The sequence below is a fragment of the Schistocerca serialis genome, chromosome 1, assembly GCF_023864345.2.
Source record: "Schistocerca serialis cubense isolate TAMUIC-IGC-003099 chromosome 1, iqSchSeri2.2, whole genome shotgun sequence".
In the NCBI taxonomy this organism is placed as follows: Eukaryota; Metazoa; Arthropoda; class Insecta; order Orthoptera; family Acrididae; genus Schistocerca; species Schistocerca serialis.
Genome location: NC_064638.1, coordinates 10,980,810 through 11,007,832, shown reverse-complemented (window position 1 = coordinate 11,007,832; position 27,023 = coordinate 10,980,810). Strand labels below are relative to the sequence as shown.

The 27,023-nt window shown below is 40.2% G+C and overlaps 1 pseudogene; it reads left to right on the top strand.

Moving 5' to 3' along the window:
- The window catches only part of LOC126460284 (molybdenum cofactor biosynthesis protein 1-like), a 227,469-nt pseudogene that overhangs the window by 138,587 nt on the left and 61,859 nt on the right, over positions 1 to 27,023 (top strand).

Below are 27,023 nucleotides of genomic sequence, written 5' to 3'. Positions count from 1 at the left end.
CATTTATTCTGCCAGTTGTAAATATACTCATTCATTTTGGAGTTCTGATAAGTGTAAAGATAATTATTTTGAAATAAATGTTAGGTGGTTTTATGGATTGAGAGCTATTGGCAAAGGAAACACTGCAGCAGAAACAATGTGTGTCGTGATGTATATGCCACGCCCACTTTGTAAAATTGACAAGTATGCAGGATTTATTGGAGCTGCTGTGAAATCCACTGCATGTGAGTCAATTAAGGGTGCTGCAAATGAAGCTGCTGAAATAAACGATGGTATGATTGACATATCAGTAGCTTTTGGGGCACTTGGTAGAAGCGCAGCTGAAGTTCTAAGAATTCTGTTGCTACAGTGACCAGTGGTGGATACTGGAAAGCTAATAGATTTCCAGATTTTAACCAAACATTCTTATAAGTATAAATCAGGGAATGAAGAAGGGCATATCTGTGACAGAAATTATGAAGGACAACTAGTCGTACGGAGGCCTGTGCAGCTGTTGAAATTTATAATCGATCTGTAAACTAAAGGGGAGTGTGTTACACTAAGTTCTTAGGTTGTGCAGACTCAAATGCATATAACAGTGTAGTAGCCACTCAGCCTTATGGTGAGAAGCTTATCACAGAACTGGAATGTGTTGGTCATGCCCTCCTGGATCTGGTTCATGGTGCAATTACCGCAATGCCCAGTACTCAAACAGGTCATACAGCCATAAACATTATATCCCAGCAGCAGTTGTGGATATCATAAAACCTGTTTACAGAGACCTGGCAATCCTGAATTATTGAAGAAGTGTCTGCATTGTCAGACTCAAAATCCCAATGAGTCGTTCAATAATCTTATAGTGTCAGTGTTGTCGTAACTGCCGTCTGCGTCACGTCTGCTGTGCAGCGAGCTATGCTGATTTAAGTATTAACTCTATTTTTCTTACTTGTAACTTCTTCTTCCGTGTGTTTTTGCTTTTAGGAAGCTTTAATTGTCGAGTGCTAGTAATAGTGTTCCATAGATTTTGTGTTTGTTTTGAATACAGTCTGAGAAAGTCCGTTTAGTCAGCCATAGTGCCAGTAGTGCTAGTGTTTGTTTTCAATACAGTCCAGAGACAGGTAGTGCTATTTTCATTGTTTTCTACAGGAAGTGTCTAGTAACCACAGTTTAGTCAACTATCAGCCGCCTTTAGTGAATTAGCAGTCTAGTTATAAGTTGATTAACTCTCTACAGTAAATTGATTTCTTAAGATGGATAGGATGTGAGACTGCTGTGTACGTACACAGGAGGAGCTGGCCACTGTTCGCAAACAGCTGAACGTGTTGATGGCCGCGGTTAGCCGTCTTCAGGCAGTGGTGAGTCTGGTGCGTTGCATGGTACACCCCAGGTGTTACATGCTTCACCCACTGACCCTGCTGTCTACACATCTTTGCGGATACCGGGCGCGGTTGTGCCACCCTCTTCCCAAGGGGAGTGGCGGGTTCAGCGGCGTTCGCGGCGCACGAGGCGGAGGGTCAGTGTGGAGGCTGGCCGTGTGGCATCGCCCGTTCTGCCTGTGAGTGGACATGTGGCCACTCCTTCAGCAAGGTCCGAGCAGGCACATGGGGGGAGGGGTTTATTAGTTATTGGGAGCTCCAACGTTAGGCGGGTGATGGAGCCGCTTAGGGAAATAGCGGAAAGGTCGGGGAAGAAGGTCAGTGTTCACTCTGTCTGCTTGCCGGGGGTCTCATCCGAGATGTGGAGGAGACCGCGCCGGCAGTGATAGAGAGCACTGGGTGCACCCGACTGCAAATTGTTGCTCATGTCGGCACCAATGACTCCTGCCGTCTGGGTTCAGAGGTCATCCTCAGTTCGTTCAGGCGGTTAGCGGAGTTGGTGAAGGCGGAAAGCATCGCGGGGTGGAATCTGAGCTAGCTATTTGTAGTATCGTTCCCAGAACCGATAGTGATCCTCTGGTTTGGAGCCGAGTGGAAGGCTTAAACCAGGGACTCAGACGATTCTGCGGAGATTTGGGGTGCAAATTTCTCGACCTCCGCTATCGGGTGGAGAAATGTAGGGTCCCCCTGAATAGGTCACGCATGCACTACATGCAGGAAGCGGTTACAAGGGTAGCGGAGTATATGTGGAGTGCACATGTGGGTTTTTTAGGTTAGAGAATTCCCTCCCTAGGCCCGACAAGACACCTCCTGAGATGCGGCAAGGTAGGAGTAGACAAAATGCAACAGGGAATAACAATATTAATGTGCTAATAGTAAACTGCAGGAGCGTCTATAGAAAGGTCCCAGAACTGCTCTCATTAATAAGCGGTCACAATGCCCACATAGTACTAGGGACAGAAAGTTGGCTGAAACCAGATGTAAACAGTAATGAAATTCTAAACTCAGATTGGAATGTATACCGCAGAGACAGGCTGGACAGTGAAGGGGGAGGCATGTTTAAAGCAATAAGAAGTGCAATAGTATCGAAGGAAATTGACGGAGATCCGAAATGTGAAATAATTTTGGTGAAGGTCACGGTTAAAGCAGGCTCAGACATGGTAATGGAATGTCTCTATAGGCCCCCTGGCTCAGCAGCTGTTGTGGCTGAGCACCTGAAGGATAATTTGGAAAATATTTCGAGTAGATTTGCCCAACATGTTATAGTTCTGGGTGGAGATTTTAATTTGCCGGATATAGACTGGGAGACTCAAACTTTCATAACGGGTGGCAGGGACAAAGAATCCAGTGAAATTTTTTAAGAGCTTTATCTGAAAACTACCTTGAGCAGTTAAACAGAGAACTGACTCGTGGTGATAACATATTAGACCTTCTAGTGACAAACAGACCTGAACTATTTGAAACAGTTAACGCAGAACAGGAAATCAGTGATCATAAAGCGGTTACTGCATCGATGATTTCAGCCGTAAATAGAAATATTAAAAAAGGTACGAAGATTTTTCTGGTTAGCAAAAGTGACAAAAATCAGATTTCAGAGTACCTGACGGCTCAACACAAAAGTTTTGTTTTAAGTACAGATAGTGTTGAGGATCAGTGGACAAAGTTCAAAACCATCGTACAATATGCGTTAGATGAGTATGTGAAAGCAAGATCGTAAGAGATGGAAAAGAGCCAGCGTGGTACAACAACCGAGTTAGAAAACTGCTGCGGAAGCAAAGGGAACTTCACAGCAAACATAAACATAGCCAACACCTTGCAGACAAACAAAAATTACGCGAAGCGAAATGTAATGTGAGGAGGGCCATGCGAGAGGCGTTAAATGAATTCGAAAGTAAAGTTCTATGTACTGACTTGGCAGAAAATCCTAAGAAATTTTGCTCCTATGTCAAAGCGGTAGGTGAATCAGAACAAAATGTCCAAAAAGGTACTGAAACAGAGGATGATGGACTAAAGGCCGAAATACTAAATGTCTTTTTCCAAAGCTGTTTCACAGAGGAAGACTGCACTGTAGTTCCTTCTCTAGATTGTCGCACAGATGACAAAATGGTAGATATTGAAATAGATGACAGAGGGATAGAGAAACAATTAAAATCACTCAAAAGAGGAAAGGCCACTGGACCTGATGGGATACCAGTTCAATATTACACAGAGTATGCGAAGGAACTTGCCCCCATTATTGCAGCAGTGTACCGTAGGTCTCTACAAGAGCGTAGCGTTCCGAAGAATTGGAAAAGGGCACAGGTCATCCCCGTTTTCAAGAAGGGACGTCGAACATATGTGCAGAACTATAGACCTATATCTCTAACGTCGATCAGTTGTAGAATTTTAGAACATGTATTATGTTCGAGTATTATGACTTTTCTGTAAACTAGAAATCTACTCTGTAGGAATCAGCATGGGTTTCGAAAAAGACGATCGTGTGAAACCCAGCTCGCGCTATTCGTCCACGAGACTCAGAGGGCCTTAGACACGGGTTCCCAGGTAGATGCTGTGTTTCTTGACTTCCGCAAGGCATTCGATACAGTTCCCCACAATCGTTTAATGAACAAATTAAGAGCATATGGACTGTCAGACCAATTATGTGATTGGATTGAAGAGTTGCTAGATAACAGAATGCAGCATGTCATTCTCAATGGAGAGAAGTCTTCCGAAGTAAGAGTAATTTCAGGTGTACTGCAGGGGAGTGTCGTAGGACTGTTGCTATTCACAATATACATAAATGACATTGTGAATGAAATCGGAAGTTCACTGAGGCTTTTTGCGGATGATGCTGTGGTATATCAAGAGGTTGCAACAATGGTAAATTGTACTGAAATGCAGGATGATCTGCAGCGAATTGATGCATGGTGCAGGGAATGGCAATTGAATCTCAATGTAGACAAGTGTAATGTGCTGCGAATACATAGAAAGAAAGATCCCATATCATTTGGCTACAATATAACAGGTCAGCAATTGGAAGCAGTTAATTCCATAAATTATCTGGGAGTATGCATTAGGAGTGATTTAAAATGGAATGATCATATAAAGTTGATCGTCGGTAAATCAGATGCCAGACTGAGGTTCATTGGAAGAATCCTAAGGAAATGCAATCCGAAAACAAAGGAATTAGGTTACAGTACACTTGTTCGCCCACTGTTTGAATACTGCTCAGCAGTGTGGGATCCGTACCAGATAGGGTTGATAGAAGAGATAGAGAAGATCCAACAGAGAGCAGCATGCTTCGTTATAGGATCATTTAGTAATCATGAAAGCATTACGGAGACGTTAGATAAACTCCAGTGGAAGACTCTGCGGGTGAGACGCTCAGTAGCTCTGTACGGCCTTTGTTGAAGTTTCGAGAACATACCTTCACCGAGGAGTCAAGCAGTATATTGCTCCCTCCTACGTATATCTCGCGAAGAGACGATGAGGATAAAATGAGAGAGATTAGAGCCCGCACATAGGCATACCAACAATCCTTCTTTCCACGAACAATACGAGACTGGAATAGAAGGGAGAACTAATAGAGGTACTCAAGGTAGCCTACACCGTCAGGTGGCTTGAGGAGTATGGATGTAGATGTAGATGTAGACCAAAAAATGTTTTTCTTGTAATGAAGACACTAAAGTGGGGGTCAGTCATGCTGTTATTGCTTTTAATGATGGCAACATTGGTAGCGTGAAAGTGCTACAACATATGGGAATTAATTCTGGAGCAAACTGCATCAGAGAATTTGAATGGATGGACAAGGTTTGCAATGGTAAAGCACTGTATGCAGCACAGTTGGCCACTACGGAGTCCAGAAAGAAGAAAACAAGAAAAAACTTAAAAAAGGTCGAGAGGATGATATACAGTATGGTGCAGGGTGCTTCTGAGTGACTAAAAATAAAATGTTAAGCATATATTGAGTTACAGTCTATTAAAACTTTAAAAACTCTTCTTGAAAATTTAGATTTTCTCTTGCATTTTCCCCTAAATCTCAGAAACTACTTCGAGTAGCGAATTCAAATTTTCAGGGAGTAATAACATATGTATTCTGAGTCTTCTGAACTAAAAGAAGAACATAATATTATGCATAAATAAAATTATTTAGAATAACATACAAAAAAGTACACAAAATTTTAACTGTGTAATTAAAAAATTGCATTTCCAAAAGCAGTGGCTGAAATGCAATTATTGTAAGACTCAGAACATATAGTTTAATGTCCTGTAAAAGTTTCTTGTCAATGGCTACAGTTGTTCCTGAAATACGGGGAAGTTAAGTCACCAAATTTAACATTGTCAGGATAGGGCGTTCAAACTCCCCTTAATGCACATTTTCTCCTTCCTCCACTTGGTGAGCAACACATTTATAGTATTTACACAACAGCAGTAGCTATTTTCTTACAATTTCTTTTTGCAGGCATACCATGTCCCGGGCTTCAAGGGACGTGTGGGATTTATTACCTCAATGAGTGAACACTTCTGTGGCACGTGCAACCGTTTACAGATAACAGCTGATGGCAATTTGGAGGTGTGTCTCTTTGGGAATTCAGAGATATCTCTCAGGTGAGTGATGAAACATAGAATAATCATGTCCAAGTGAAAATTCATGCGAGGAAACCATAAAATTACTAGAAGACTGACAGACTGATCAGTATTTTACCTTCAGGAGGTGAAATTCCAAAACTTCTTATAGACACATTCGTTCCTCTTGTCCTCACATTAGTCATGGAGTCCGAGTGACCTTTGAGACCTTCAGAAACTTATCCCTCTTTCCTCTCTCATTAAGGAACTGATAGTTCCAAATGCTGAGTATAGAATAATACTTTCAAACTGTTTGCCATGCACATTAGGTATGTGGTTGGTATATGGAAGAGATAAACTGCAGTTAAATCCAGCAGGTATGAAATGAGTAATCTTTTCTTGAAGTTTTCAGCTTGCACCCTCCTCCCTCCCAGACATACAAACCAGATACCTCTAGCTAAATAATTTGTGAGTATATATAATTTGCCTCTGTCAACATCATGTTACACTAACCTATTTGTGAGATTAAATTAAAGGAAAGTAATCAGAACTGGAAACTATGTAAAGACATTTTTGGCTATGTCCCTGTGTTGTATTACAGTTAACACAGTATTTTTGTCCATGTGATGGTAACTATGATTCGCCAGCCACCGTTGCCGAGCGGTTCTAGGTGCTTCAGTCCAGAACTGCGCGACTGCTACGGTCGCAGGTTTGAATCCTGCCTTGGCTCAGATGTTAAGTCCCATAGTGCCCAGAGTCATTTCAACTGTGATTCATGATTATCAGAGTCTATATGTTCCAAATAAAAATTGGAACTTCATGTGTATAAATGCACAAATTATTAGACAATGGGACCAACAACTGACACTTTTCAATTGATAACTAGCCTAAGACTTGGCGATAAGTTTGTTTCAGGACATGGTAAGGGGGGTGAGGGGTGGGAAGAATCAGCTCTCTCTTTGTGAGCATACCAGAAATCCTTTATCAACCGAAGGTAAAATAAGATATAAAAATACAGGGTCAAACAATTAATTTAAGTATCTTAAAAACCAAATGACTAATAAAATTGGAAGCTAAGAAAAGTAAGTTCATAGTAAGTAGGGTGAAACACAGGGGGCTGCAACATATTGCCATTGTTGTTTGACTTGTCTATCAAAGAAAAAAGAAATGGATCAAAACAAAATAAAAGTGAGAATGGAAATGTATCAGAAGCAAATAGGAATAAGCAAGGAACATATTCTTTAATTAAAAAAAAAATAAAAAGAAGACATGTGAGGCAGATGTTCCTACAATTTTATGTTCAAAGCACAGCAGCCTGTGAAAGCAAAATATTTATGACATTGAAAAAAGAAAATCAGTGAGTGAAAAGTGTGTGTAGGTGAATTGTGGTGAAAGACTGGATATTGGAACTTCTGTTATGCTGCCCAGTATTAGTTGACTTGGTAGTAAAGGAGCAAGTTTGCAAGGGCACATAACTGTTTGGCTACGTAAAATAGAGTGGGAGTATGGAAAAGCTAGTCCAAGATAGGATGAAAAAGATAACACCAACTTAAAAAATGAACCCCATGAACCCCATTCCAATCTAGTGAATGCAGTGGTTGACAATATCTTGTGACATTCACCTATAAGGCTCAAACAATAATTGGTAAATAAAAATACAAAATGTTGACAAGACTGTTCTAAGCTGTCACTCTCTTTTGAAACAAGGGTGTTTAAACCAGCAAACATGCAGGAAAGCAGGGACAACTCACACACTAGAGAAGGATGGGCAGTATCATTGAAGGAGTGAGCATGAACCGTGTGGAATATGTGTGGTACAAGTGAAAAAAAAAAAAAAAAAAAAAAGTAATGATAGTAAAATTCCAATCCCGGGAGCGGAAAGACTTACCTTAGGGGGAAAAAGGACAGGTATACACTCGCACACACGCACATATCCATCCACACATACACACACAAGCAGACATATATATGTCTGCTTGTGTCTTTATGTGTGGATGGATATGTGCGTGTGTGCGAGTGTATACCTGTCCTTTTTTTCCCCTTAAGGTAAGTCTTTCCACTCCCGGGATTGGAATGACTCCTTACCCTCTCCCTTAAAACCCACTTCCTTTCGTCTTCCCCTCTCCTTCCCTCTTTCCTGATGAGGCAACAGTTTGTTGCGAAAGCTTGAATTTTGTGTGTATGTTTGTGTGTCTATCGACCTGCCAGCGCTTTCGTTCGGTAAGTCACCTCATCTTTGTTTTTATATATAGAAGTTTATTATTTTATTTACCAGTCTTGCAGTTTCCTTGATTTCTTGCAAAGTACAGTAACATGAAAACCTACCATATTGCATAACAAGTAGATGAGTATAAACTTCAGAATAGCATCATCGCCATTAAATGACCTATGTTTTCTTTACTAACAAGAGAAGGGACAGAAGCAATAAACACAAAATCAGAACTGCTTTTGCTTGATTACATCAGGGACAATAATTTTTAACATCTACATTTACAACAGATCATATTTACAAAATGTTTTCGAAATTTGCTCTGTTTGCTCAAATGAAAGTATTGCACTGCTCAATCATTCATTTACACTCAACCCCGACTGCTGCACATGCTGTGGGGTGTGTCATCTGGTTATGTCATATGTTCAGTGTTTCTCACCAATTTTTGGGGTATTTTGAAAAGTACAAAAAGGAAAATGCAGAAAGTTATCACATTTTGCTGCACATTACCTGCGTCACAGAAAAATAATGTATACAAATCTTCTCAGATTTGCCACTGAATAACTTTGTCCAAGCCTCACAATATTTCACCAACACAACTGTTCGTCATCTTCAGGTAGTGGTGGGTCCTGTCATCACTGCTGCAAGATGTGGCTGGTGATATTCGCACAGCAGAATTGAAATTTGTCAGGCTAGAAGCAGGAGTACGAATGTGTGGACAGGCACTCCCAGTTGGATGTAAATGCCATTCATAGTAGCCTTCTGCTTATGTGTTGTGGGCAATGACTGCACTTCTGGACACTAGTGTGGTTAAGAGCTGAATTAACTCTCTGCAAGGTACTGCATCAGGTCATACATCGGAGGATCTGGTTTCCACTGTTTTAATTTCATGGCAGTCAGTGCTGGATTCTGGGCAGTGCTTAGTCAAAATTCCATATTCCTGTTGGTAAGATTAGATTAGATTAGATTTACTTTCATTCCAATTGATCCGTAGTGAGGAGGTCCTCCAGGATGTGGAACATGTCAGAAAAACAACAATACATGACAAATATTTAAACTAAAACAAATAAGCTAATGTACCATTCCACAGGTCCCAAGTGGAATGATCGTCATTTTTTAATGAACACTAAGAGTCATTTTACAAATACTATTGCACTGAATTTAAAATAAAAAAGTTTTATATTTATTTATAAGGTAAGAAACATGTAATACAACTACTGTAATACTTATTTACAATGAACACATTACTGCACTGAAATGGTGCAGAAGTTAGATTATACTTACACACACACACACACACACACACACACACACACACACACACACACACACAAATTTTCAGTGAACACATTACTGCACTGAAATTGTGCAGAAGTTATGTTGTACTTATATACAAATCAGTTGGTTTTCCTCAGAAATTCATCAATGGAGTAGAAGGAGTTGGCCACCAATAAATCCTTTAGGCTTCTCTTAAATTGAATTTCATTGGTTGTTAAGCTTTTTATGGCTGCTGGCAAGTTATTGAAAATGTGTGTTCCTGAATAATGCACACCTTTTTGTACAAGACTAAGTGACTTTAAATCCTTGTGAAGATTATTCTTATTTCTAGTATTGATTCCATGAATTGAGCTGTTGGTTTGAAAAAGTGATATATTTTTAATGACAAATTTCATTAAGGAATAAATATATTGGGAAGCTGTAGTTAGTATCCCTAGTTCCCTAAACAGGCTTCTGCAGGATGTTCTTGAGTTCACACCACATATAATTCTTACTGCACGTTTTTGTGCCCGGAAAACTTTAGCTTGGCTTGATGAATTACCCCAGAAAATAATCCCATATGACATTGTGGAATGAAAGTAAGCATAGTATGCCAGCTTTTTCATTTTTATATCCCCTATGTCTGACAAAATTCGCATTGCAAACAGAGATTTGTTAAGACGCTTCAGCAGTTCTGTGGTGTGCTCCTCCCAGTTGAATTTATTATCAAGCTGTAATCCCAAGAATTTAACACCGTCCACTTCTTCTATCTTCTTGTCATCATATGTTAGACATATACTCTTGGGACACCCCTTACAAGTTCTGAACTGCATGTAGTGTGTTTTTTCAAAGTTTAGTGACAAAGAATTGGCTAGGAACCAGTGATTAATGTCTACAAATATTTTATTGGCTGATCTTTCTAAGACTACTACAATTGCCCACCGTATGGATACATGCCTCATTCTTAAAAACACAGTCCTAGAGTGATGATGCTGAGGATAAAATTTCAGTCCTCTTGGGAAACGTGTGGTGCCCTGTATTCAGGCAGTGCTCTGCTACCATTAATTTACTGGGTGGCATTTTTGTCAGCGCTGTTGAACACAGTGTTCTTGCACAATGTGAGGTGTCTGCCCCATATAAGGTTTCCCATAATGGCATCAGATCTTATATATGATCTGTGTTTTCTAAGGTCAAGATTGTCTTTAACTGAACACAAACAATTCCTTAGTTTTGCTGGTAGACGAAAAACACACTTGATTCTGTTTCTCTTAGCGATTCTTTTAATTTTGAAAACATGCCACTGAAATATGGCAAGAAAGCCATTTGCAGTGCTTGTCTAAGTATCTTCATTTACATCCCTACGCTGAACTTGCTTTGCTCAGAACACATTGCAAATCTGTTTACAAGAATAAACATTCTGCTGGAACACTGTTCTTAGGTGTTACAGTTCACCAGGCAGACTGTCGGTATCTGAAATCACGTGTGCTCTATGTGCCAGGGAGTGTAAGACACTACCACATTGTGCAGGGTGACGGCAACTTTTGGACCTCAAATATAACTCTGCGTGTATCAGTTTGCAGTAGAGACTAAGCCCCAGTGCTATGTCAGCTTTTCTTCTAACCGTGACATCCAGGAATGGTAAGCTGCTATCTTTTTGTACTTCCACAGTGAACTGAATATTCAGATGGAGCGAGTGCAAATGCTGCAGGAACATAGGTAGTGTCTGTATTATGTGGGCCACACCACAAATGTCTCTTCAGCATTCTGCCAGAAGGAGGAATGTTGGATATTTACTAAGGGAAATAGAGGATCTCCCATGGGAACACTGTCCACTTGATCAAAGTAGTTGGTGTTACATAAGAAATAGGATGAGGTATGCACATGTTTAAACAGCATCACAATTTCTTTCTCAAACTTGCTGCTAATAACCTCTAATGAGGGCTGCAGGGGCACTTTTGTAAGTAATGATATAACATTTGAGCTAACTAAAAGATCTGAAAGTTCTAGTTTAAGCATCTTCAGGTATTCTATGAAATCCTCTGAATTCTAAATATGATGGTCATAGTCATCCACATGATAAATTTCAAAGCTGTCACGTGGAAATTGCCAGTTGCATCTTGCAGCAGTGATGGTGGAAATCACCACCACCTGAAGATGCCAAAACGTTGTGTCACTGAAATATTGAGGGAGGGACTTGCATAATGTTATCTGGTGGGGAACCCAAAGTGTTTTTGCAACAGATCTATTAGCCAAGCCTGAAAAGTCACATATACTCCAAGCAGTAAGTACCTGTTATAAAATGGTCACATTAGTGAGCTTGGCAATTAATTAAGAGTTTATCAATAAATTTGGCTTCATTTTGCAAGAAATTGTGCTGTGTTCCAGTACTCCCTCTTCAACAAAACTAATGTCAGTTTCTGCTCCACCTCTTCAGCCCAAGATCCTATGTACACTCTTGAGCATTTGTGTAAGATACCTGTTTATTTATAAAAATAAAAGTAACTTCTATCATGACTTTCCCATTCTTGTCCAGTGGGTTTGTTATCCTGCTGTTGCCTACTGCAGACTACAAGATTACTGTTGAAGATTTCTGCAAAGTTTTTCTTCCTTTTTAGTGTACCAACATTTCACTGTGTGGTAATTGCCTGGTACTGTTTAACGGGTGTTTTAACTGTTGTTTCAGAGATGCAATACGAAGCAAATGCAGTGAGGATGACTTGCTTGCCATGATTGGGTAGCAGTGAGAAGAAAGAAGAAACAACATGGAGGTAAGATACATTACAGCAAATGTAACTCTGTAGATAGAAAGAAAATTTCTGCTTAACAAGTCATAGCAAACATAAGAGCAAAATAGAATGAAAAGCAACAGTGATAGAACCTGTGTTTTTTGTGTAAACTTGGATTTAATTTTTTATTTAGTATTCATTCTGATTAATGCCCATTGGTCAACAGTATATTTCAGCCCTAGAATTTGGTTCTGCAAGGTCCACCAGATAACAATATATGGCTGTTGTAACTCCTTTATTGGACTTCAGAAGTTTTCCAGCAACAAATCTTTTTTTTTTTTTCTTTCTTTCTTTCTTTTTTTTTTTCTTTTTTAAAAAAAAAGCTAAAATGCAGAAAACATCATAAAGCAAACACTCACAGAAAAGCATCAGTGTCCTTGAAACAATGGAAACTCCAGTAGGAATATCAACAATGTTGGAAAAGACAGATTACTACTTACTGATGAAGGCTGTGGCTGAAAGCTTTATGTAAGTGTCTTTTAATTCTTCCCATCTGCAGCCTAAGGTATCTGTCTTTTCCTTCATTATTCATTAGTGTTCTTTTTTTTTATTGCTGTTTAGCAAGCATCGTGTGGTATATAAGGGATGTGAATAGCGTCAGATATTGAATCATCACTCTGGAGGATATGAAGGTGCTGCATATTGGTGTGAGACAGCATTATCTGATGAGAGTTTGAAAGAAACCTCATTGTGGATGTCCATTTGGTCCCCTGGTTAAACCTTGCAACATCTGTATTTTTGGAGTATTTGGATCTGACAGTGGCCTGATGTTGGAAAGTAAGGGCTTACTCATCATCAATGTTCCAGTTGACTACATCAGACCACTACAAGGGAGCATCACTGTGTAGTGTACTGAGTACATTGTAACCTGTTCACGTCTGTGACTGCCATCTGAGAACAAGTACAGTAAACTCTCGTGCAGCTACACTTTTGGCTAGCTAGATTGACACTTGACAAGTTTCAATTTGCGTGCACCTAGAGCCAAGCATTTGCTGGTGTTTTTTGGCAATCTACTGCTAATCAATGCACTGGTGCGTGTCAAAAGTCCAAGTATCGTCAATTCGTGCGTGTGTTGGTTGAAGCTCTAGTGCGTTTCTTATTCGTATTGCATGGTTTCATGCCACTGCCATCTATTGGAACTCCTTGGAAGTACAGTACATACAGTATTGTTCTATGGAGCGCAACGTAGGCCTGTCGAAACTGACAATTAGAGTGCGCCGCCTAACACTTTCCACTTGTTGTCGGTACATCAAAGCTGAGTGTTTAACAGTGAGCGTACAACACCCTGTTGTGTTGCCACGTGGGCTTGGGTAGAACAGAGGAAATGGCATAGATGTATCGAATGCTTTCATTTGATGGCTGCCACAGCCTGGTTTCAAAAATCAAAAGTTTGTCTAGTGCATCTCGAGTGTTGTCAAGTTGTGCATTTGTGTGTTTCTGATTTGAGGTTTTGTGCTCCCACTATGTGCCTTAAAGTGTCCAGAGATAAAAGGGGCCAAAAACCATAAAGGACTCAGTCGAGTGTCTGTAAAAAGAACACTGAACGTGACTATGGGCACGTAACATAAAATGAATGTGATCTTGTTGGAAAAAGAGCATCACACTTTGCAGAGAATTGATGCTGGTGAGCCACCCACAAAAGTTGCTGCAGAGTAGGAGTACAATTACTGATCGGAAGACAAATCGATCAGGAATTGAAAAATTTTGTTCCATCCAAGCATTGGGCAGCACAGTGAAATCTTGAAAAACAATGAGAAAAGGTGCACATCCTCAGTTAGAAGAGGCATTATTTTTGTGGCACGAATAAATAAGAGCCAAAGGTGTGTCAGTTTCAGGTCCTCTAATTTGTCAAAATGAGCTAATGAGCTGATAGAAGGAAAGAAGCAAGAATTCCTCGGAAGTAATGGCTGGCACGATCATTTCAAGAAGCAGCATGGCATCCATGAAATTGCCATCAGTGCCAAATCATTATCTGGGGATGAAGCTGCTATGCTGATTTTAAGAAGAAACTGCACACAATCATTGACAAAGGAGGTTATACTGACAATCAACTTTACAAATGTGATGAAACTGGGTTGAATTACAAAATGCTGCCAACGAAAACCCTTGCCTCTAAAGAAGATGAAATGGCTTCCAGATACAAAAAAATCAAAGAAAGATTTACTGTCCTCGCTTGCAGTAATGCCACTGGCAATCATAAACTGTGTCTTACTTTAATTGGCAAATCCAAAACACCAAGAGCATTTAGACACCAACCAACCAGCTTTGCCACTGAGGTACACGAATCAGTCTTAAGGCATGTATGAACAGTGCCGTGCCATCTTCAGAGAGTGGTTCCAGGCAGAGTTTGTTCCAGCTGTAGTAAATTACATGGAAGGAAAAGGACTTCCTTGAAAAGCGCTACTTCTTGTGGACAATGCTCCTTCTCACCCAGGTGATCTGCAAGATGGGGATATCAAAGTTGTATTTCTTCCACAAAATGTCACATCTCTATGTCAACCGATGGACCAAGGTATTCTTGAGGCGATGGAAAAACATTACAGACACAAGATGCTGGAATACTTAATAGGTGTGATTGATGCTGCAGATGATTTTGTGGAAGCTCTTAAAAAAATCGATGTTTTAAGTGTCATTCATTGATCGCTGAAGCTTGGAATCTAATTCCTCCAGTTCCTCTTGTTAGGTCTTGGAAAAAACTCTTAGATCGTAAGGCAACCTAAGTGGTGGGAAGGAGGAGACAACACCGAAACTCAAGCTGACATAATTTTGGTGAATTTACTGGAGAAGCTGGTTGTAAAAACACACACTTCGAAGACATTGAAGAGTGGATGGAAAATGGCATTTTTTCATGTGACTGAGGATGAAATCGTCCAAATTGTGACCGATCATAAAGCGTTAGAAGACTATGTTTCTGATGATGAATCAGAGAAAAATATTCCTCACACATTCTGTTACAAAGTGATCCAAACTGCCCTGGAGTACATCAGCCAACAGGAGGAGACGATTTATCCTGAAATAGTTTGATTTCAACGTTGGAGATGTATTGTTGCAGCAATAGTTTCTCAAGCAAAAAAACAAAAGAAAAAAAGACATTCGTGACTTCGTTACCAAAAAATAAACTCTAATGAAGCATCCTAGAACTTCTATGTCCATAACTTAAAAAGTTTTTTTTTTTTTTTTTTTTTTTTTTTACTTTTCTTGAAAGTTCCTCTGGACAGACTTTTCGTTCCTTTGAGTAATCTCTAGATTTGTTTCATAATTTTGTTCAGTAGTTTATTTTTTATTCGAAAGAGTAGGTAATAAAATTAAAACTCCTGTTTTTTCCTGCTGCCAAATAAGGGAGATTTTTTCTGTAAGAATGCAAAATAAACGAGCTTTGTTATACAGCATTTAAAAACTTCGAGTTTTCAATCATAGTTTGGTGCCTTTTTAACATGTCAACACAATTTTTTCAGTAAAAAAGTGTAGGGTTATTTGCAACCATATCAGTAATGTTTTACATACCCTACGCACGTTTTACGATCGTATTTCGCTATATTGACGCAATTTGGAGTGTTCACATGTGAAAACAGGGGGACTTTGATTTATCTGGAATTTTCGTTATCGGAACTGACCACCGTCCTGATCATTTCGGATAAACAGGAGTTCACTGTAATAGTCTCCTTGCAACATGCTGTGTCATACAGCTAGGAGCAGCCAGACTATGGAATTGCCGTCCTGCGCATAGGCTGCCATTAACACCCAAGCAAATGACTGCATGTGAAGTGGTGCCATGATCAAGAAGTATGGACTGCTAATGAATGGCGTCACATTATGTTCACTGATGATTCCCAGTCCTGCACTGCTCCAAATGACTATCGTGGAGAAGTTTGACAGTGACCCGGGGAGATGGGGAGAGGTCCCATTCTTCCACATTTGGGGGGGGGGGGGGGGTCACAAAGGAGTCCCATGGTGTGGGGAGCCATTGGGTATGACTTCAGGTCACGGCTTGTAATGGCCGTGGGAACTCTGATGGTACAGCAGTGTGTAATAGTATTGTGGTGCTATTTTTCAACAGGCCGGTGCTTGTCCACATGTAGTATGTGTCTCTTTAAATTGTCTGTGTGATGTTGATATACTCCTGTGGCCAGCAAAATCCCCATATCTGTCGCCGATATAACATTATGGGACCAACATGGACGTCAACTCCATCCCACTGCCTGTATCCATGATTGCAATGTCCAGTTACAACAGTTGTGGATCACCTTTCTCAGGAGGGTATGCAGCAGCTTTACGACATCCTCCCGCACTGTCCAGGCCAGACAGGGTGCATTGCTGTATTGATAAGTGGGCTCAAACTGATAAGTTCTGTGTAAATTTGACTCTGTTTTGTTATCACTGAAATAACATCACATACCCTCTAAATTAGCTATGTTTCAATTTGTTTTCTCCCCACCTTCTGAGTGTCTCACTTTTTTTCAAGCAGTGTAATTTAAGACAGACATAAGAATATGAAAATGGGATGGCATATCACATTGCTATTCAACTATGCCCCTAAGAAAATTGTAAGATAATGGAGAAGAGCAGGTGCACTATTACACTGACTAGAACGTAAACTTAAAGATAGAATTATATTGTGTAACCTATACCGATGACATAATACTAATTGACAAAAACATCACTGATATGCTAAAGCAATTTGAAATATTAAGGGAGCAAGCTAGGAAAATTGGACTACTAATTTCACCTGGAGAAAAAATTCTTGGCTGATACCAAAATGGCACTGGGTGAACTTATATAGGCAATGACATAGTATTCGGTGTTAAATAGTTTAAATAATTTGGTGAAAAAGACCACTGAACATCATAATGAAAAGAAGGCCATAGAATCCAGACTTCAGAAAGTACAAACTGTCTCTCAGTTAACTAAAAGTATTTTTCCTGGAACTCTAAAATCTAACATTGTACAACAGTGATCAAATTAGAATTTCTTTATGCGTGAGAGAGACTCTTTGTCCAACACAAGACATGAAAACAGCAAACTGAATTAGAAGAATGTAAAATTGTAGTAAAAATCTTAGGTCCAAGAATAAAGGATGGGATACATCACACAGAACCCAGTGTGAAATCTCCAGGCAAATTCCTAAAAGCTCTTGTTACAATGTGTCTCCAAGGAATCCAACTTGTGGGACATACAGAAAGAATGTATCCAAACAGGCAGCTCATTGGATTCCCACATACTTGAAAAATAAGATCCTACTGATGAAAACAAACAGGAAGAGACCTTAAGAAATTGGAATCACCACATTTACAGTATTCTGATGTAGTGATGAGTCACACAGAGTGCAGTTTCGCAGTAGCTTGATCGATGCTTGTACTTGTGTATGTAGTATATGCAAGTGTGTACAGCGTCTCTTCTGGTGTACTCACAATATGCTAATTTAGTGGCCGAGCAGTAAACCGGATCCCTACTCGGTTCCAGTGTGCTGTGCTAATTATTCTTCTTCACTTGACATTTATGCTTGGAGCTGCAAGAGAGGCCATTTTCCAGATAATGCCACAAAAACAACAAATTCTCAGATATCAGTTTAACTTACACTCTTCAACATCATAGACAACATTTCACATTAATATGTTGCAGAACACTAGATTAGTGTTAAAATGGCCAGAGTAAACATTGTTCTCCATGTGACAGATTGTCAAAAGATGTCCAAAATCGATAAATTTTATATCTCTGCACAGAGAAGCAGCTGGTTGCTCATTGTCATCTGTGGTGCTAATCAATGGGTCGAGCTCGTTGCTGGCACAGCGCCACCTCAGAGTAAGTGGCCCCTCATCCCAGCAGGTGTCGATGTTTAAACACCCGTATAGCTCCCAAGACTTACTGCGTCTGTGGATAACTCCATCTCTGCACAGAACTTCCCACATTTCCCACACAGTGGGCCCTCGTGTCTCTTACACACAATAAATCTTCAAACTTATTTCATTGGCTAAGTTAAATTTCGAGTGTGATGTGCTATTTCATAAAAAATAGCAAACGGTAGACATGGATGTTATTGTGACTCTTTCCTAAGGCAACATTTGTGTATTACACTTGTAGAAGTGCACTGCAACATAAAACAGTAGACCGTAAGTTCAAACAATGGAAACTCCAGGTTGGAATATCAGCAGTGTAGGAAAAGATAGAGTGCTAATTACCATAAAGATGGCACGTTAAAATGCAGACAGGCACAGTTAAGACACTTACACATAAGCTTTTGGCCACAACCTTCATCAGAAAAAGAAATAGAAATACACACCATTCATTCACACAAGCAAGCACACCTCACACACACATGACCGCCAACTCCGACAGCTCAGACCAGAATGCTAGTCTGTAAGTTTGCTACACAATAAAATAATTATTCTGAGTTACAAGAAAAATGGATTCAAAGAACTAAACAGCTTGAAGAAAAAAAAGGGAAGCTCCCTGAAGCAACGTAGTTTCACGAGTGTGCATACCAGTGGTAAATTATGAGAGTCGCAACTCTCTGAAATGGATACAAAGGCCACCAGATTGCATTAGCTTTGTTTGTGTCTCGGATTGTTACCAAGAATGGTAGGAGCTATAAGAGATGTGAAGAGTGTAAGATGTTGAGTGATCCCTGTGAAGGACACAGATGCCCTGTACTTCTGTGAGTCAGCATTATCAGCACGCAACAAAATTTGAAGGGGCCTAATTGTGTGTCTCCATTTGCCAGGCTGATTGAATTATGCAATATGCAGATTTGTGAGTCATTCAGATGTGGTAGTGGCCCCATGTTGGACTGCCTGGGAACGTAAGGGTGGTGTGCTTGTCAGCAAGCTTCTGGTTTACCGTGTCTGACGAGCCCATGGGAGAATTGCTGTAATGTACGCCGAGCACATAGTAACCCTTTCACACCTGCACCTGTCATGTGACCAGCAGTGAGTCACATTCTGCAAGACCCGCGATGACAGTTGTCAGTGAGTATGACAACGACATAGGGAGAGGGCGTGTGGGGCAGCATCGGATATGACTTCAGGTCACTCTGACAGCACAGCAGTATGTCATGGACATCCTACATCCTCATTTGCTACCTCCATGTCCAACGGAGTTACAAGAGACAGACCAGTGAAAACATATCCAGTTGTTGACTCACAAAGCGGTTTTGAGCTGTGACGCATGTAGTCTTAAGTGAATCATTCATACAAAAAGAAAAGAAGAAGAAGCTAAAGTCAGAATGTGAAAAAATTGGAGAATGGAATAGATATTTGAAGACTTCACACTTGAAACTCCCAGTTTTCCTATTGTGAAAGTGCCTTTGTGATGATATGCATTTCACTGACAATAAACTTTTTTTTCCCCCTGGGTCTTGGCTCCATATTTTTTCATCCAGTTGAGTCAGAATACTTGCTTTGTATTTGTGAGGTATTGTTTCAGTCTTGCAAGCTAATCTAAAATACAAATCCCTTTTGCATCCTAGAAAACAATGACCACTCTTTCACTCCGATGAAGTCACCTTGGCTATTTTTGTGCAACTGCTGTTTCATTTCGGTCATCTCTCATCCACGGGAACAGATTGGTGCATAGAATCAGTTGTGTGTCAGATTGTCCCAAATTGTTTTTCACATTAGGTTGTAGTCAGGCTTCAACAGACATGCCACTCACTTTCTGGTATGGCCACGGCATCAAATGTTTTGCACATCTTTTTAATTACTGATCTTGCAATATCACACTGTGTTCTTTCTCAGCATTTTCATATTTGATTATAATTCTAGGAAGTTGTTCATGAGTCATCTTACAGAGACATATGCTACATATGAATTCAGCCACCCATTCCTTAACTGTTGACTATGAAGGAACTCCCCCCATGAACCATGGACCTTGCCATTGGTGGGGAGGCTTGCGTGCCTCAGCAAGACAGATGGCCGTACCGTAGGTGCAACCACAACGGAGGGGTATCTGTTGAGAGGCCAGACAAACATGTGGTTCCTGAAGAGGGGCAGCAGCCTTTTCAGTAGTTGCAGGGGCAACAGTCTGGATGATTGACTGATCTGGCCTTGTAACATTAACCAAAACGGCCTTGCTGTGCTGGTACTGCGAACGGCTGAAAGCAAGGGGAAACTACAGCCGTAATTTTTCCCGAGTACATGCAGCTCTACAACTTGACTAGAAGAAGAGATCGGTTGGTAGGACATGTTTTGAGGCATCAAGGGATCACAAATTTAGCATTGGAGGGCAGCGTGGAGGGTAAAAATCGTAGAGGGAGACCAAGAGATGAATACACTAAGCAGATTCAGAAGGATGTAGGTTGCAGTAGGTACTGGGAGATGAAGAAGCTTGCACAGGATAGAGTAGCATGGAGAGCTGCATCAAACCAGTCTCAGGACTGAAGACCACAACAACAACAACATGAAGGAACTGACTCCTAATAAGTAAGATGATGCCTGTAGAAAAGTACAACAAAACAGTAATCTCAAAAAGGACAGGATAGACAGTACATTCTGTAGGACATATTAAAAGTGATTGGTAAAAGAGACTTGGTGTGTTAAATGCAGCTTTTGGTTACATGATAATTGAATTGGATAGATAAACAATCTACTTGCTAAGTGGCGGCAGAACACACACATAAAAGAAGATTATAATTAGGCAAGCTTTCAGAGCCAGTAGCTCATTCTTCAGGCAGAAGGGTTGAAGTGGAAGGAAGAGGGGTGAAGGATAGGTCTAGGAAAAATTGTAGATTTTGAGAAAGTTACCCAGAACTGCAGATCAGGGGAGACTTTCCAGATGGGATGAGAAGGAAAGACTGATTCCACATCTACATACATACTCCACTAGCCACCATATGGTGCATGGCAGAAGGTACCCCGTCTCACTACAATAGTCTGAATAAAATTACTTGATAGTTGACATCAATCACTTGCCGCAACAATGTTGCCACATTGGCTACCAGCTACCGTTTGGTTACAGGTGACAACAAACAAGCGGCTCACTTCACAAATTATGTTAAACGTTTAACACAGAGCAATTTTTCTAGTGGCTGGTGCAAGGTATGTCAGAAATGTTGGATACTCTGTCGACTATTGATTTTAAGTGACCAGTGACTGAACTGGGGAAGACGACCCGTTTTGTATCCCTGACTGTAAACTTGTGTCCTAACCCAGCCGAGAAAATTGTGGTCAACAGTCTGCAGCAGTACTAATATCATGATCGCTTTGTTCATGGCGATTAAAGCTAACGCTTAAGGGTAAACTCAAGACAACAAAAACTCAATTTCAGGGCTGAAAGCAAATTAAAATTTCTCCATTTCATTTGTTACCTGTAACTATCCTTACTCTAGCTGCACATGCTGCCATGTTAGAAACCAGTGAACAGTCCATGTGGGCACTTGTTCGTGGATTATAGATGACTGAGGCAGATTCCAAATGAAGAAATAGTGACAGGAAGAAAAATAAGACCAAATAGAACAGTCAAAACAATGATGAAAAATGATGCAGCAAAGTATTAAAAATAAAAAAATACATTTAAACCAATTAATTGAATGAAAATAATAATCACACTCTTTTGGTTAGATTTAGAAATAAAAATTTTGCTACATTGATGAGATTCAAACCTACGACATGCTACACATTAGATTAATCTGCCAACCATTGTGCTATGCCACAGCACTGCATGAAGTATTTATATATGTGAATGTAGTGACCCAGTTGCAACTATGAACTGCAACCTTAAAAATTTCAGTTTCACACAATGTAGTGAAAAGCTTATCTAATGTAAGATGATCTCTGTGAATATGATAACTATATGTATGATACTGAATTACACCTTGTGCTGAGTTATTCGGTAGTGTTTGGTTAGTGCTATGAATGAAATGTGTGTCTTTCATTAGCATTGTTAATGTGTGTTGTTTTTGGTGTAGCTATCGCGTGTCATGAAATACATAATAAAAGTGTCGGGCTCGTAATTCGGGATACAAATACATCAAGAAAGAATGCTGAACCAGGAATTGGAAGTGACTGGCCAATTTTGGTGGAGTTTGGCAACAGCAGACAGTTCAAGTGTGACGCTGACTACTCTTATTGGCGTTTGAAGTGCCAACTATCAAGTAATTTTATTTCAACTGTAGTCAGTTCCTTTTCCGTTCCATCTGCCAATCGATTGAGGAAAAAGTGAATGTCTATATGCCTCTCTATGAGTCCTAATTTGTCGTCTCTTATCTTCGTGGTCCTTACGCATAATGTATGTTGGTGCAATCAGAATTGTTCTGCAGTCAGCACAGTGTTCCTCAAAATCCCTCCAGGGATTCCCATTTGAGTTCCAGAAACATCTCCATAATACTTGTATGTTGTTGTTTCGACCTACTGTTAACAAATCTAGTATCCTGCCTCTGAATTACCCCAATGTCTGCTTTAATTCGACCCCTTGTGGATCCCAGACACTAGCATCCTATATGTGATGTCCATCACAGCTGAGCCACACTGTAGTAAAATCCACCCAACAAACGAAAGATGATTATTCGCCCTCCCTACCATGACCCTCACAAGTTTCATGTCACATTGCAACGTTATGTCCAGATATTGAAACAATGTGACTTCATTCATGACACTACTAATGCTGGATTCTGGCATTATGGATTAGTTTTTCCAACTCATCTGCAGTAACTTATATTTTTCTACATTTAGGGTTAGCTGTCATTTATCACACCAACTGGGAACTTTGCCCAAGTCATCTTTTATCCTCCTAAATCACTCAACGATGACACCTTCCATACACCACAACATCATCAGCAAACAACCACAGATTACTGTCCACTTTGTCCATCAGATCAGTTATGCACATAGAAAATATGAGTAATAGCGCTCCTATCACACATCCCTGGAATGATCCTAATGATACCCTAGTCACTGATGGACACTCACCGTCGGGATAATGTAGTGGGTTCTATTACTTCAGAAGTCTTTGAGCCACTCACATGTCTGGGAACCTATTCCATGTGCTTGTACCTTTGTTAAAAGTCTGCAGTGAGGCACTATGTCAAATGCTTCTCGGAAATCAAGAAATATGGAATCTGGGTTTGTGAATTTTGTGATGGCAAAGTTAGAGGAGCAATGCATCTGCATTAAATTTTGCGTGAAACTCAAGAAAACCTTTACACAGACACACCAAATGATGCAGGGAGCCTATAGCGATGAGTGCTTAAGCCATACTTGGTGTTATGTATTATTCACACGTTTTAAAATGGCTTTACAAAAGTCAAAAATAATCCTTGTTCAGGACGCTCTTAGATGTCCCCTGATGACGCTTGTGTCAGGAACGTCAAAGAAATTGTGTGTGGCAGTCGAAGATACACTGTCTGAGAGATTGTAGAAGAATGTAACATTTCTATTGGATCATGTTATGAAATGACACAGCATCTTCGAATGCATTGTGTTGCCGCCAAGTTCATTCCACGGCTCATGAGTCAAGACCAAAAAAACTTTTGGATCTCACAAATGAGAATGAGATGTTCCTTGCGAGAATAGTATGACCCCTGCAGACTTCTTTTTATTTCCAAAGTTGAAAAGGATGAAGTTTTGCAATGGTAGATGAGATAAAAGAAAATTCGCAGACGGCACTTTATGCGACCCAGCAAGAGGTGTGTCAAGACTGCTCCTGGAAGTGGAAATGATATTGGGAGCAGTGTATCAATTGTGGAGGAGAGTATTTCGAAGGAGACAATCCATAGTAATTAAAAGATAAGCATAGAAAATTTTGTGGACAAAGTTTTGGAATTTTTTGAACAGACGTCGTATGACAAAAGGGCATGCTGAGTTGCCCATGAGCGTTGCTTTGTACTGATTTGTGGACATAAACTTATTGGTCTCTATGAAACTGATTAGATTCAAACCCAGAATATGTTCAAGAATTCTGCAGCAAACTGATGTTACGGGTATTGGTCTGTAATTTCGCGGGTCTGTACTTTCGCCCTTCTTATATACAGGAGACGCTTCTGTATTTTTTTCCCCAGTTGCTAGGTCTTTCTGCTGGGTGAGAGATTCACAATAAATACAAGCTAAGTAAGGGTCCAGTGCCATATAGCACTCTTTGTAAAACCAAATTGAGATTCCATCTGCAACTGGCGACTTATTTGTTTTTAATTATTTCAGGCGTCGGGGATGCTTACGAGGGTGGTTTGAAAAGTTCTTGAAACAGAATAGAAAAAATGTACTTATGTCACTGAAACTTTTTTATTTTTCAATGTACCCTGCTTGTAGATTAATTCACTGGGTCCAACAGTGTTCCAATACCTTGATCCCATCTCGACAATGATTTTCCTCCAGGCCTATAAAATAGTTGTCAACTCAGGCTATCAATTCTTCATTTAAGTGAATCTTCATCCACAAAGAAAAATTTTAAGTTTAGGGAAGAGGCACGTGTGGCAACAATTCATACCTTAGTTTGTGTAATTTTACCATGGCGATGGTACATGCATGCGAGCGTGCATTTGCTTGATGCTAGACGACTTTCTTCCTTATTAAACCTGGCCTTTTTCGCATATCATTTGTTGCAATTTGTCCAGAAGGTTAGCATAGTATTCTCCAGTAATTGTTTGCCCAGTGGGGAGACAATGTACAAACAGAATCCCCTTCTCATCCCAGAACACTGATGCCATGCTCTTCCCCGCTGAAGGAATTTGGTGGCGCATCCCAGAACACTGACGCCATGTCCTTCCCCGCTGAAGGAGTTTGGCGGCGGAGATTCAGCATGTTTCCACTGCCTTGATTGTTGCTTTGTCTCTGGGGTATAGTAGTAAACCAAAGTTTCCTCGTGGTCACAAACCAGCACAAAAGATCTTGTTTGTTTCTCCTAAAACAGGCCAAACATTGTTGTGATATGTCCATTCTCATGCGTTTTTGACACAGCGTCAAGAGTCGCGGCACCCATCTTGTGAATACCTTTCAGATGACATCTGGCAAGCGTGAGCAATTTCATGCACTCTAAATTGGTGATCCTCCTTGATCATTATGCGGACTTTTGCAATGATTTCTAGAGCAGTGACACGTTTTGGCTGACCTATTCATGGATGATCATCATCTAAGCTCTCCTGACCAAATTGAAATTCATTTATCCACTTGGCAACAGTTGAAGACAAAGGAGCAGAGTCCCCTGGTGTTTTCTGGAAATCGGCATGAATGTCCTTCACTTTCATACCTTTCTTTATGAAGTATTTAATCACTGCTTGAATCTCGACCCGACCCCCCGTCCCGTACCGTCGCGTCTTTGCAGATCACTGCACAGGAACAACAACAGAGCCGTGTCACTGCCACAGCTCTCTTCCAAGATCACTGACATGGGACGGGTTTACAGGCAACAGTCCAACGAATATCATGTGAACAACTTGTGCTAGTGCTGGCCTCCTGTGGTGATTGTTGTTAGGTGTCTTTGTGCTATTGTCAAATGACGGTATGTTTATATGATTCTCTTGCATGAATGATTTCTTAAATGCAAAATTTAAAACATTTATCTCCTACTGCCACACCAGACTGGTCAAGTGACTTGATGGAATTCTTTGACTCACTTAGTGATTTTACATAGGACAATAAATTCCCCTGCTTCTCAGCCAGATCTTTTGCTGAGGTATGACAGTGGTAGTAACCTTTCCTTGTTGCCATTTGGCATTCTCTTTTGAACCAAGAGTGCAGTAGCTTTTCCTTCCTCAGTATTTTCCAAATTTCATTGTTAAACCACAGTGGCTCTTTTGCATCCTTAATTCGTTTACTAGGTACAGACTTGTTGAGAGTGCAATTCACGATCTGTTTAAGCTTTGACCATAATCTCTCTACGTCCATCTTAATGGAACTAAGTGATGTCAGTTCTGTCTAAGTAAGATGCTAACATCTGCTTATCTGCTCTTTCTGGCATGAACATTTTCCTAGCCTTCTTGACTGATTTATTAATTTTTGTAACCTTAGTTGTTATGATGTTATCATGATTATTAATCCCCATCTCTATGCTGAAGTCATTGATGATATCTGGCCTGTTTGTAACTACAAGGTCTAAGATATTTCCATTGCATGTGGCATGGCAAACTAGGTGCTCAAGACAATTTTCGAAAACCACATTCAAAAGTGCTTCACAAGATTGACTGCACCCCCTGCAATGAAGCCACAGGCTACCATCTATACTCAGTAGGCTAAATTCACCTCCAACTAGTATTGCATCATCTAGGTATTTACGTGCTACTGTCTGTAGACTTTCTGTGAATGGCTCCAAAACTGTCATAGCAGAACTGGGTGGCTGATTATCCATTAATTAACGTGATTTCATCTAGACTTGTTATACGCAATTAGATAACTTCACTGTCACAATCAGCTTTGACCTCAATAGAGACAATGGACACTCCCTCTCCTACAGTGTCTAACCTGCATTTCTGATATATATTCCATTAATCACTAAATATGTCAGAGCTTTCTGCTCTCGGTTTCAGCCATCTCTCAGTCTCTGAGAATAATTTGAGTGCGATACTTTCCTGGATGGCAGTAAATTCGGAAACTGTGTTACAAGTACATTGACAACTGATAAAATTTTGACAATCTACACTGGAGTGAATTCAAAAGATAAACCTCAACCAACATTGAATGTATCTTGGTGATAAAGAGCCCAACTAAATAAATTGATGATTTTATTCCATTTGATTGAATGAAACACACACAGCATAACTACTCAGAAAACAACTATAGTGCTGATTACATTTACTATCATACATGTAGCACTCTGAGAACATTTCACCTTGTCATAGTAGTCCTGTGTTTTGGAACTAGGCAGTGCTTCATTTCACAAAGCGAAAGGAATAGCTTGTGTAAAAAACAAAAGAAGGGGAAATAGTGGTTGCTGGTGTTTTTAACACTATCA